The following is a 14,189-nucleotide window of genomic DNA, read 5'->3' on the forward strand; positions in this document are numbered from 1 at the left end:
ACAAAAAGAAGTTTCAGTTATTCCAAGTTTCTGTGTGAGGGGCGTGGCAAAAAGCAACTGTAAGTGATTTAAAGCAACAAAAACGTAACTAAAACTAGCAAAAACGTGTCAAAAAGCAACTACAAGCAATAAAAATGTGACTAAAAGCAAGTGTGGCTGTGAAACGTGGCTAAAAGTGACTAAAAGTGTAAAACACGATTTAAAGCGTTAAAAATTTGACAAAAATTGACCAAACTGCTACTGTAAGCAACAAAAACTCCATCAAAACTAGCAATAAACACGTCAAAAAGCAACAAAGACGCTACAAAAAGACCCCACAGCATCTAAAAGTGACAAAAATGTGACTAAAAGTGAGTGACAAAAAAACGTTTAGTAATTCCAGTGTGTGTGTGAGGGGCGTGGCTAAAACTAGTGTGTGTGAGGGGCGTGGCTAAAACTAGTGTGTGTGAGGGGCGTAGCTAAAACTAGTGTGTGTGAGGGGCGTGGCTAAAACTAGTGTGTGTGAGGGGCGTGGCTAAAACTAGTGTGTGTGAGGGGCGTGGCTAAAGCTAGTGTGTGTGAGGGGCGTGGCTAAAACTAGTGTGTGTGAGGGGCGTGGCTAAAACTAGTGTGTGTGAGGGGCGTGGCTAAAGCTAGTGTGTGTGAGGGGCGTGGCTAAAACTAGCGTGCCCAGGAACAGTTTTGCCTCATTTCTTTGACTTCTCTCAAAGCCTCTACGCCGCGTTTGAACCTCTCTTTATACAAGAGAAATCCTTCTAATTAATTGGACAAAAAGGCCGTGGCTACAGAGCCGCGGCGCGGTCAAATAGCCTCATGGCTAACCTTAACCTTAACCTTAACCTTAACCCTGACCCTGACCCTAACCTTGACCCTGACCCTAACCTTAACCCTAACCCTGACCCTAACCTTAACCCTACCCTTAACCCTGACCCTAACCTTAACCCTACCCTTAACCCTGACCCTGACCCTAACCTTAACCCTACCCTTAACCCTGACCCTAACCTTAACCCTACCCTTAACCCTGACCCTAACCTTAACCCTACCCTTAACCTTGACCCTAACCCTGACCCTAACCTTAACCTTAACCCTACCCTTAACCTTGACCCTAACCCTGACCCTAACCTTAACCCTAACCTTAACCTTAACCTTAACCCTAACCCTGACCCTAACCCTAACCTTAACCTTAACCCTAACCCTGACCCTAACCCTAACCTTGACCCTGACCCTAACCTTAACCCTAACCCTAACCTTAACCTTAACTCGGCGCGGTCTAAAACGGCGCGGTCAAATAGCCCAGCAGTTTCAGGAGCCGCGGCTCTGTAGACACTCCCGGACAAAAATGCTACTGTCAGCAACAAAAACATAACTGAAACAAAAACTATAACTAAAAACGCAACAAAAAGCAATATAAATGTGACTAAAAGCGAGTCACAAAAAGCAGTAATTAACACTCTAAAAGCCGACAAGGAAGAAAAACTCTTTACTTTCTTTTAAAATCATAAAAATGTGAAGATCAAATCAAAGAAAACTGAAAACACTAAATCGTAACTTTATTTAAAAACGTAAACACAAAGAAAATAACAAAGATCTAATGAGCGGGAGAAATTTAAAAGAATAAAATTGTTATAAATGTAATTGTATTGAACTAACTGTTATGTCAACTATCTCTCTCTCTCTCTCTCTCTCTCTCTCTATATATATATATATATATATATATATATATATATATATATATATATATATATATATATAAATTATTCTGATTTAAAAAATGAGGTAAATGTGACTGTAATGTTTATGGCCCCGGGCATAGAGACGATCCAAATAAATACAACCTAAACATCTTAAACAATAACGGGTTTATTATTCATGCTATTCGTGTTTTAAAAGTCTGAAACATTCTCCCGAAATGTGCGTCCCACTCAAGCACAGCCAAATACCGCCTTTCAACTCAAATCGTGCAGATATTAAACCATATTTCATTAATTTAAAGATAATACCGGTGTTAAAAACCCTATAACGTCTGTTACAAAGACGTTATTAATACTCTATAATCCCCCAGCTCCCGCGCAGCTCCGTAATAACGTGTAATAACCTGTAATAACCTGTAATATCGTGTAATAGTAAGTTATTAACTGTTAAATGATCGCATGTATGACATTTTAACGCGTTCATTTTCACGTCCCCGCTGCCGCCGCCGCCGCCGCCGCCGCCGCCGCCGCCGCCGCCGCCGCCGCCGCCGCCGCCGCCGCCGCCGCCGCCGCCGCCGCCGCCGCCGCCGCCGCCGCCGCATCCTCACCGTGTCCCCGGCGCAGCAGCTCCCGTGATCCCCCCCGCGGATCCGCCGCTTCCTCCGGGGCCGTTAAAGCCGCAGACTCCGCACCGAGACGAGGCTGGTCCCGTTCATGACCGGGGGCCCCCGCGCTCCGAGCTGCACCGCGGCCGCAGGGCTCGTGTTTGGGGTCCGTGGGTTCGGAACTTCAGACCCTTTTTTGGAGGGGGGGGGGGGGGACCGGTCAAGTTAAAAGAAGCTAGCGGAAACGAGCTCACTGACCTCCACAATAAAACGCAAGCGCTACTTTTAACCATTTTAAACGACTTCCTTCCATTGATTGTTTCATACAAACAGTTGGGAAACATGTTTGTCAGACGTAAACGTGAATATAAGTATGTTTTTATGCGTAAAGCTACGTCATAATCGCAATACGGTTGACTCCGCATCTTGTTTTGACGTAATATCCCGGAAGTGGTAATATTCCGCCACTACACTAACTGACTGCGGGCTGTTCCTCCCACTTCTGTAGCCCGGACAAATAATGACACCGTTTTGCGCATTTCTTTCCCCTTTTCTCTCGTCCGCGCGGACTATTCCCACGTGGGACCAGCGCTCACGTTGATACGCGAGGGATTTGTGTCGTTTTGTCGTTTAAATCCTTCATAAACGAGTGTTAAAGCGGTGCTCAGATGCCTTTCAGGGCTCGTAATGCCGGCGTCTCCTGATTGGGCGGCGCAACAAAGAGAGGCGGGTTCACAGTGCCGGTTTGCCCATATATGGAAGTGACGGCGCGCTGTGATTGGTGGGTTTTTAATGGCGGAAGCGTCAACAAGTGATGGATCCGCAACAAATGGGACTCGCGCCGCAGCAACTGTTGGTCCCGCACATTTTGTACCAAAACCAACCAAAGATGGACGTTTGACTCCAGATCCACATCATAACGTCAAATATGATATGTTTAAGTCTTGTTTCTGCAGTGTAATTACATAAATACATATTATTACTACTGTTCAGATCACTCTGCACTCATTGAATTCCTTCACCAAAATAAATGTTTAAATTTATAGATAGTAAATGTTACACAATATAATGTGTTTTATCAGCCAAAAACACAGAACATTAAGTAGTGGCTGTTTTTTTTGCAAATAATATTTCTGTAATTATGTTTCATATGTAAATCTAGCCTATTTTATTTCATTATTTTATTGAATAAATTACTGTTTTATTTATTTTTAAGGGGCATCGAAAACAAAGTGGACGTTCTTTAAATAAGTTGAATATGAAGAATAATGAAAATAATGTCACGATCGGTTCAAATTCTGCTCTGGACCTGAGATGTTTCAGTTGAGATGCTCTGGACCTGAGATGTTTCAGTTGTGATGCTCTGGACCTGAGATGTTTCAGTTGTGATGCTCTGGACCTGAGATGTTGCAGTTGTGATGCTCTGGACCTGAGATGTTGCAGTTGTGATGCTCTGGACCTGAGATGTTTCAGTTGTGACTCTTTGGACCTGAGATGTTGCAGTTGTGATGCTCTGGACCTGAGATGTTTCAGTTGTGATGCTCTGGACCTGAGATGTTTCAGTTGTGATGCTCTGGACCTGAGATGTTTCAGTTGTGATGCTCTGGACCTGAGATGTTGCAGTTGTGATGCTCTGGACCTGAGATGTTGCAGTTGTGATGCTCTGGACCTGAGATGTTTCAGTTGTGATGCTAAAGCCTGTTTGCTGAGCTACACCGCCCCCTGCTGGAATCCCACACCATTACAAGAATGAGTGACAAAAGTGAGATCAGAACCTTTAATTTCCAAATAAGCACTAAATGCAGGACAATAACTTTGTATTAGTTTCAGTAATTATGTCAGTTTTTATAAAGCAAAAACTATTAGATAGATGAAAAGATGACGACGTCAACAACAACAACAAAGAAGAAGAAGAAGAAATAACTGAGAAAAATTGCAGTCTTTTTTTAGACCTGTTTCAGTTTCGATGTCTTTGTGGTTTGTTGACAGTGGCGTAGACCACATTAGGATCAGATGGAGCAGAAGAGGAGGGCCTCACATCGCTGTAGACCACAGTGGTGTCAGATGGAGCAGGGCAGGAGGTCCTCACATCGCTGTAGACCACAGTGGTGTCAGATGGAGCAGAAGAGGAGGCCCTCACAACACTGTAGACCACAGTGGTGTCCAAGTCTTCCTCTTTAACCTGAAACGACATTAAAAGGATTTTAAGAAGGACAATATTCATCAAAGTGTAGCCAAACACATCTGTGTGAAATGAAATACTGAGGGGAGTGGCCTCCTGCTTGAGGGGAGTGGCCTCCTGCCTGAGAGGAGTGGCCTCCTGCCTGACGGGAGTGGTGATCCGACCTGCTCGTCCCAGAGTCCTGGAGACGTACAGGTCCAGCAGAGATGGAAGTCTGCAGCCGATCACCTTCTCAGCAGAGGGCGCTGTAGTCTCTGTCCCTGGCTGTGGCTCCAGCGTACCACACAGTGATGGAGGAGGTGATGGAGGAGGTGAGGATGAACTCAATGATGGCCGTGTAGAACTGCACCATCATCTCCGCTGTCACGCTGTCAGATTGTCTTTCCTCAGCTGCTGCAGGAAGTACATCTTCTGCTGGGTTCTTGATGAGGGAGCTGATGGTGGGCTCCACTTGAGGTCCTGGGTGATGGTGGGCTCCCACTTGAGGTCCTGGGTGATGGTGGGCTCCCACTTGAGGTCCTGGTTGATGGTGGGCTCCACTTGAGGTCCTGGGTGATGGTGGGCTCCACTTGAGGTCCTGGGTGATGGTGGGCTCCACTTGAGGTCCTGGTGATGGTGGGCTCCACTTGAGGTCCGGGTGATGGTGGGCTCCACTTGAGGTCCTGGGTGATGGTGGGCTCCACTTGAGGTCCGGGTGATGGTGGGCTCCACTTGAGGTCCGGGTGATGGTGGGCTCCCACTTGAGGTCCTGGGTGATGGTGGTGATGGGGGAGTCTGATCATCTCCACTGTCTTCTGGGCATTGATCTGGAGGTGGGGGGGACCGGGGTTGGGTTGCCAGAGGTGGCCACAGTGTGTGGGTGGCGCGGCTTCTTCTATGGCAAATCGCAATAGAACAAGCCGAGTTGCTCAGCCAGTTTCTGGTCGTCTGCAGAAAGGGGGGCTCTGGGCTTGTTGTTGGTGAGAAGCCGTAGGCCACTCCACACAGAGGCGGGGCCACTCCACACAGAGGCGGGGCCACTCCACACAGAGGCGGGGCCACTCCACACAGAGGCGGGGCCACTCCACACAGAGGTTGTTGTTGAAGAACTGCTGCTTCGGACGCGTATTGTACTGCGATCTAGCTCTCGCCACCTGCTGAATCCAAACTTTGCATCTTTGTAGTGCTCTCTATCTCTGCCCTGTGCTCCGCCTCCTTCTGCCTCAGCCTCAGTTTAAGTGTGAACCAGGGTTTGTCTTTGTTGAAAGTGACTTTGGTGTGTGATGGTCTAATGCTGTCCTCACAGAATGTATGACGTCACAGTGTCCGTCTAGCTCCTCCCAGTCTGTAATGTCCAAACACGCACGTGGCTCCTCCCAGTCTGTAATGTCCAAACACGCACGTGGCTCCTCCCAGTCTGTAATGTCCAAACACGCACGTGGCTCCTCCCAGTCTGTAATGTCCAAACACGCTCGTAGCTCCTCCTCCTCTGCCTCATTGGTCCACTTCTTAGAAGTCCTCACTCCAGGTTTGGAGAGCTTCAGCCTCTGTCTGTTCGTGGGGATCGGGGGAACTACTCTACCCTGTGCATACATTTCTTTTGTTTTACTACAAAGTGATTCAGAAAAGACTAGAAATTGGCTTTGGAAAGTGTCAGTGGTGAAGTGGACTTCTTCAGCCTGAGAGGAAACATCACACTTTAGATTCAGTGACACGGCCGTGTTCTTCACAGACGAAGCACAAAAACACATACTTTCTTCACTCGTTTCATTCACAAACCGTGACGAGCGACGAACATCTGACACGTTCAAGTTCATTTTGAGTTCCAGATGAAAACAACTTTAAACATGATATTTTACACTAATATAAAAGTATTTCAGGTTACAACTCCTAATGATAATACGCTCAGTGCAGTGTAAATTCTACCTTTGAAACCTTTTCTACCATTAGGTCTTTACTTGACCATTAGGTCTTTGCTTGACCATTAGGTCTTTACTTGACCTGCCACCAGGGGCGCTGTTTCCATGCACAGAGTAATGGGAGTTCTTTCTGATCTTTCTCAGGGTAAAAACATAAAAGTGAGAATTGATGCAGCCAAAAACAACAAAATGCATTCTTAAATGAATTATCCAAATAAAACACTTACTCTAAAAATCGATGTATTATAACTAGGTACATTTACATGGACAAACACGGACAAAGCAAATGAAGTGAAACTCCCGATCTCGTACTCACCGTCCTTCTGTCACGTCGACTTTCTAAAACAGAGCAGAGGAATTCAGATGTTAAAACTCTTTCGAACATTTGTTCTGATGAAGATTGTTACCTTTCCGTCCTCTGCACAACACGACGACCACCGACAGGAGCATCAGCAGGGTGAGCGCCTGTCCTGCCACGAGGCCGTGCAGGGCTGCAGACCACAAACACCTTTAACATCGTGAAGAGCGGCGAAGAAGAAGAGCGATGAAGAAGAAGAGCGGCGAAGAAGAAGAGCGGTGAAGAAGAAGAGCGGCGAAGAAGAAGAGCGGTGAAGAAGAAGAGCGGTGAAGAAGATGATGAGCGGCGAAGAAGAAGAGCGGTGAAGAAGAAGAGCGGTGAAGAAGATGATGAGCGGCGAAGAAGAAGAGCGGTGAAGAAGAAGAGCGGTGAAGAAGAAGAGCGGTGAAGAAGAAGAGCGGCGAAGAAGAAGAGCGGCGAAGAAGAAGAGCGGTGAAGAAGATGATGAGCGGCGAAGAAGAAGAGCGGTGAAGAAGAAGAGCGGTGAAGAAGAAGAGCGGTGAAGAAGAAGAGCGGCGAAGAAGAAGAGCGGCGAAGAAGATTATGAGCGGCGAAGAAGAGGAGTGGTGAAGAAGAAGAGCTGTGAAGAAGAAGAGCTGTGAAGAAGAAGAGCGGTGAAGAAGAGGAGTGGCGAAGAAGATGATGAGCGGCGAAGAAGAGGAGTGGTGAAGAAGAAGAGCTGTGAAGAAGAAGAGTGGTGAAGAAGAAGAGCGGTGAAGAAGAGGAGTGGCGAAGAAGATGATGAGCGGCGAAGAAGAGGAGTGGTGAAGAAGAAGAGCTGTGAAGAAGAAGAGTGGTGAAGAAGAAGAGCGGTGAAGAAGAGGAGTGGCGAAGAAGATGATGAGCGGCAAAGAAGAGGAGTGGTGAAGAAGAAGAGCTGTGAAGAAGAAGAGCGGTGAAGAAGAAGAGCTGTGAAGAAGAAGAGCGGTGAAGAAGAAGAGTGGTGAAGAAGAAGAGCTGTGAAGAAGAAGAGCGGTGAAGAAGAAGAGTGGTGAAGAAGAAGAGCGTCAGAACGTTACCTTTGACCTTGAAGAGAGCGGCTTCAGCTCGTGTCGTTACGTTCGGAGCAGTCGTGGTTTTAGAGACGTTGGAGAAAGATGAATTCTTCATGTGTGAGAATAAAGCGCTGTATTCTAAAGAACAGGACGAAAGATGAATTCAATCGTCTCCACGACAACCATATTCTAGTCATCAGAAAAGTGCTAAAACGTCTAGAAACAAGTCGGTGTAATTCCTCCTCCGTCCTCAAGAGTTCCATTGTAGAAACAATGACTTGACTCTCAAAGAGTCATTCTCAATCTGCAAACCGAGTTGTGAATTCAGATATTTATCCTACTGTGAGTAAGCCCCGCCTCTCTTTGTTTCCTAACGGCTCGGTAACGGGCTCTCGACATCCTATAGAGGAAATGCAGTGACGTCCCGCCGTCACGTGGCTCCACTGTTGTGGACGGTAAGAAAGACGAGCGCGTAAAGACGGCAGAAAGATGGCAGAGTTCTGCTGATGGGTCAATCTTGCCTCTGCTACTATGCTACAAGTAGCCAAGTAGCGTTCTATGGCAGCTAGCCATTTCGACCGTCTCTCCGTGTTTTTCGTGATTCTGTAGAAAGAAACTCCGTCTGTTGTTTCCTGACGGTTGGTGCCTCCAATTGCACAGCAAGATTGACCCATCTTGGGTCTAGGATGACTCCAATATTAGCCGAAATCTGCGATCTTTCTGGTGTGTTTACGTGCATAATGCCTAGACTACTACAAGTAGCACGTAAACACGCCAGAAAGATACACGTAGCCTAGCCTAGCAGCTCTGTATTTTGCCTCTGCAGCAAACAGCCAAACATAATGTATTTTGCAAACGTGGCAGTAGAAAGATGATTTCAGAAGCGTAGAGCTGACGGGAGGTTGAATTGAAATTGCTGATGATCACGTACGGGCAAGTTGATAAAGACGGCGTTTTCAGATAGAGTTCCTGAATTCATCCAGTCACAAAGTATTTACAGCCATCCAAGCTCTTGTAACGTGTCAGCGCTTCAGCCGTGTACGAAGACGAGGTAATTGTACATGTCCGGGTAGCGTCACTGTTACTGCCGAAGAGCCGCGACTCACTGAAAACACTGGCTGTAACATCGCTTTGGGCAGGAGCACGGTTCTGGGCCTGTCTCACCAATATTGGATCAATAACGCTCTTTGTGAGGGTCTGACAACAGCAGATTCATAAAGTCCATCATTTGCAGAAAGGTCCGACATCACAGAGCGTGTACGTGTATTACGTGTATCCGTATATTTTTGCCGTCTGTGCAACTAAATCACGTGACGGCGTGACGTCAGGTGCACGTCCTCTATTGTAACCTGACTTTGGCTACTTGATTAGCATCAGAATGCTCGGGCGTCTCCCGCTCCAGGGTTTCAACACACTATTATATACGACTGGAAGAATCTTAAACTTCCGTTTGTGTTTAAGGATTCTGTTTTGACAGAAATGTCCTCTTTAACGTGTCTTTCAGACGTCTCTTCTCCTGCGCTCTGATTTGAAGAGAAGTTAAAGAGGACATTTTTATTAAAAAGAGACTTTTTACGTACAAGTTTAGAGTCATCAAGTTGTCCCGTGTCGTACTCACGTTCTAATTTGACACGATGTACCTCTTCCTTCCCCGTCTGCAGGTCTCTGACTGAACAGTGCAGTCGCCTCTGCACAAACATGGGAAGGTCTCGTGGTGAATAATATCGTTTTATTTCAGAGCTGAGAGAAAACCTGTTGAGCTCTGGAGACGACAAACTGCAGGTGTGTGTCCCGCCACCAGAGGGCGACGCTGAGGGAAACAAAGAGCAAATACACATTTATTCTATAGCGTTTCTGTAACTGACAACCAACGGCCACTGACATCATGAACCGTCTGTGCCCAAAGACCTGAAGTTGTCCTGATTCCACCCCGCCTACTTTTCCTCTTTTCCCATAGATCAACACTTCTGTTGTCATGACACTTCTGTTGTCATGACACTTCTGTTGTCATGACACTTCTGTTGTCATGACACTTCTGTTGTCATGACACTTGTGTTGTCATGACACTTCTGTTGTCATGACACTTGTGTTGTCATGACACTTCTGTTGTCATGACACTTCTGTTGTCATGACACTTGTGTTGTCATGACACTTCTGTTGTCATGACACTTCTGTTGTGTTGTCATGACACTTCTGTTGTCATGACACTTCAGTTGTGTTGTCATGACACTTCAGTTGTGTTGTCATGACACTTGTGTTGTCATGACACTTGTGTTGTCATGACACTTCTGTTGTCATGACACTTGTGTTGTCATGACACTTCTGTTGTCATGACACTTCTGTTGTGTTGTCATGACACTTCTGTTGTCATGACACTTGTGTTGTCATGACACTTCAGTTGTGTTGTCATGACACTTCTGTTGTCATGACACTTCAGTTGTGTTGTCATGACACTTCTGTTGTCATGACACTTCTGTTGTCATGACACTTCTGTTGTCATGACACTTCTGTTGTCATGACACTTGTGTTGTCATGACACTTCTGTTGTCATGACACTTGTGTTGTCATGACACTTCTGTTGTCATGACACTTCTGTTGTCATGACACTTGTGTTGTCATGACACTTCTGTTGTCATGACACTTCTGTTGTGTTGTCATGACACTTCTGTTGTCATGACACTTCAGTTGTGTTGTCATGACACTTCAGTTGTGTTGTCATGACACTTGTGTTGTCATGACACTTGTGTTGTCATGACACTTCTGTTGTCATGACACTTGTGTTGTCATGACACTTCTGTTGTCATGACACTTCTGTTGTGTTGTCATGACACTTCTGTTGTCATGACACTTGTGTTGTCATGACACTTCTGTTGTCATGACACTTCTGTTGTGTTGTCATGACACTTGTGTTGTCATGACACTTCTGTTGTGTTGTCATGACACTTCTGTTGTCATGACACTTGTGTTGTCATGACACTTCTGTTGTCATGACACTTCTGTTGTGTTGTCATGACACTTCTGTTGTCATGACACTTGTGTTGTCATGACACTTCTGTTGTCATGACACTTCTGTTGTGTTGTCATGACACTTGTGTTGTCATGACACTTCTGTTGTGTTGTCATGACACTTCTGTTGTCATGACACTTCTGTTGTGTTGTCATGAAACTTCTGTTGTCATGACACTTCTGTTGTCATGACACTTCTGTTGTGTTGTCATGACACTTCTGTTGTCATGACACTTCTGTTGTCATGACACTTCTGTTGTCATGACACTTCTGTTGTGTTGTCATGACACTTGTGTTGTCATGACACTTCTGTTGTCATGACACTTCTGTTGTCATGACACTTCTGTTGTGTTGTCATGACACTTCTGTTGTCATGACACTTTTGTCACTCCCCTTGTCTCTAAAAGTCTGTCAGTTGCGTTCTTTCACTTTTAGTCGCTTTAGTGCTTTTTGTAATTTTTTTCTCACTTTTAGTCACTCTTTTGTTTTAGTCACATTTATTGTTCGGTGACAAACGTTTCTTGTGTTTCTCTGCTTTTTGCCTCTGGTTTTGGCCTGAGTCTGTGTTCTCTCTGATCTGATCCTCCTGAGCTAAAGGGGCCCCTCAGGGGCCACTTTGGATTTAAGAGATGGGTCAAGACCAGAGACTTAATGCCACGTACAGACCACGGCGTCAAACACGTCCAGTTTACATTCAAAGTCAATGTAACGCGAGCGCGGCGCTCCGGGGGCGTTTTGGCGTCGGACGCTCTCGACGCTTTGAATGTCCATCCGAGACGTCCGACGCCGAAATGTTCAGTTTTGTCCAACTTTCTGTGTTGGACGCGGCGCAGCAGCCAATCAGAGATGAGGCTCCAGTGACGTGCTACACACGACTCGGAAAAAGACCCAAAACAAACACCGCAACGATAAAAATAAAATCTTTAGACGCAGCTCTTGGAGCAAATAATGATATTGACTAAACTCTGGTCAGCTCTGAAGTATATGCGGGTCCCAGACGGGCCCCGGGGCCCATCGCCTCCGCTTCTGGACTTTGTAAAGTTAATAAACCAAAGCCATTGTCCAACATTAAACTCCATTTACACCACGAGAAAAGCAACAGCACAACTCCTCCACTGAGCATGTGCAGACGCCTCGACTCCACTGAGCATGTGCAGACGCCTCGACTCCACTGAGCATGTGCAGACGCCTCGACTCCACTGAGCATGTGCAGACGCCTCCACTCCACTGAGCATGTGCAGACGCCTCCACTCCACTGAGCATGTGCAGGACGCCTCGACTCCACTGAGCATGTGCAGGACCACTCGACTCCACTGAGCATGTGCAGACGCCTCGACTCCACTGAGCATGTGCAGGACGACTCTACTCCACTGAGCATGTGCAGGACGCCTCGACTCCACTGAGCACGTGCAGACGCCTCGACTCCACTGAGCATGTGCAGGACGACTCGACTCCACTGAGCATGTGCAGGACGACTCGACTCCACTGAGCATGTGCAGGACGACTCGGACGCACGTCTGCTGCCGAGTGTATTTTACGGACGTGAGTCCGGGGCGTCTGTCTTTCAAATGTACAGGCGTCCAACTTCTGCGTTGAGCGTGAATTTGACGCCGCGGTGTGAGCGTATCATAAGACCGAGACACGCTTCAGGACGTCCCTAAACACACTGGAGCTTGGACTAGAGCCGCTGTGCTGAAGGTGAGTCGTACCTTTGAGCACCGACAGAGAGACCGTGTGGACGGGTTTGTGGGCGTGGTAACAGAAGTACACGCCCACGTCTCTGTCCGTCACATACTGAAGCTGCAGCGAGCACGGGCGGAGTTTCCTGTGCAGTCGGTGTTTCTCTCCCGGAAACAGAGCCACTGCCGCAGATGCATTCAGCCCCCGAAACGTCCAGGAGGTGGCGCCACAGGAGTCGTCCTTCACACCAGAACACGGCAGCACAGCTTTACCCTCACGTTTAGTGACCACCGCTGAGTGTCCAGAGAGTTCTGCGAAAGAACAAGGAACAAAACCATGAAACCAGTGAAACGTGGAACCTTTCAGCCACAAACACTACAGGAAAAGCACTTTTATATGTTTTTATTGCACTAAAAATGTATAAAACCTGTGACCTCACTGTGAGCGGGTTTACATCTCCACAAACCTGACTCGTACTTGTCCTGCTTGTTTCTGCTTGGAAACTTTGTTCTTTGGGCTATAATATTCCACAATGTGGCATTAAACGCATCGCCAAGAAAATGTTCCAAAGTGTGGTTTTAACTTTCTGTTTCCAGAGGACTTTCCACCTGCAGCAAGTTACACGGTGTCACTTTAAAGGCGTAAACAGAAGGTTTCAGTTCCATGAAGGCGTTTAACCACAATGCTTTGCTGTCGAGCTGCACACTTCCTGTCGACACATTTGATCTTCAGCATTGTCGCGTTCAAGTGTTGATGCTTTTGGATCAGTTTTAGACTCTTCTGCCTCAAAACCTCCACCCCGACCACCCTCCACCCCGACCACCCTCCACCCCGACCACCCTCCCCCCCGACCACCCAATCGCCCGACACCAATTTGCTCGAAAATAGAAAACAGATGACGTATGTTCTTACCCGTGGCCTGCAGAACCGCGATCAAAACCATGAACCCAACCATGAACCGAGCCGTGAACAGAACCATGAACCGAGCCGTGAACAGAACCATGAACTGAGCCGTGAACAGAACCATGAACTGAGCGGTGATGGATGTGAACCGCTGCATCTTAACCTCAGCTTCTCACTCTCGTCCTCAAACACGAGGCGTCAACTTCCTCTGCGTCAAACGGCAGCGCTTTGATTCACTGTCACCGTTTGGATTTGTGGCTTTGAGGAGGTGACGCAGAGTTACAGCTCAGATCTGTGGAGTTACAGCTCAGATCTGTGGAGGTACAGCTCAGATCTGTGGAGTTACAGCTCAGATCTGTGGAGGTACAGCTCAGATCTGTGGAGTTACAGCTCAGATCTGTGGAGGTACAGCTCAGATCTGTGGAGGTACAGCTCAGATCTGTGGAGTTACAGCTCAGATCTGTGGAGGTACAGCTCAGATCTGTGGAGTTACAGCTCAGATCTGTGGAGTTACAGCTCAGATCTGTGGAGTTACAGCTCAGATCTGTGGAGGTACAGCTCAGATCTGTGGAGGTACAGCTCAGATCTGTGGAGTTTGGATATTTCATCTTCAAACACTGAATCTCCCACAGTTTTATTCATGTGCAACATTTTTAACACTTTTTTATATAATCAGTTTTTAATTGTTATGACTTAACGGTCCTGATTCCTCCTCATTCATGGACACGCCCCTCGCCTCCATCTGATACACCGCCCTCATCGCGGACGACCCTGCCCTCATCGCGGACGACACCGCCCTCATTGCGGACGACTCCGCCCTCATCGCGGACGACACCGCCCTCATCACGGACGACATCGCCCTCATTGAGGA

At 47.1% G+C, this 14,189-nt stretch overlaps 1 protein-coding gene across 1 annotated transcript in view; it reads right to left on the bottom strand.

Moving 5' to 3' along the window:
* vash2 (vasohibin 2) overlaps positions 1–2,428 on the bottom strand; it is a 49,380-nt gene extending 46,952 nt beyond the window's left edge. The window contains exon 1 of the mRNA XM_072437329.1: positions 2,300–2,428. The gene's annotated coding sequence lies outside the window, so the exon portion shown is untranslated. The remainder of the gene's footprint in view (positions 1–2,299) is intronic.
* Positions 2,429–14,189: the final 11,761 nt, after the last annotated feature.

Source organism: Eucyclogobius newberryi, unplaced genomic scaffold, assembly GCF_026437365.1.
Source record: "Eucyclogobius newberryi isolate DKJ021-1_F unplaced genomic scaffold, fEucNew1.0.hap1 SCAF_1, whole genome shotgun sequence".
NCBI lineage: Eukaryota > Metazoa > Chordata > Actinopteri > Gobiiformes > Gobiidae > Eucyclogobius > Eucyclogobius newberryi.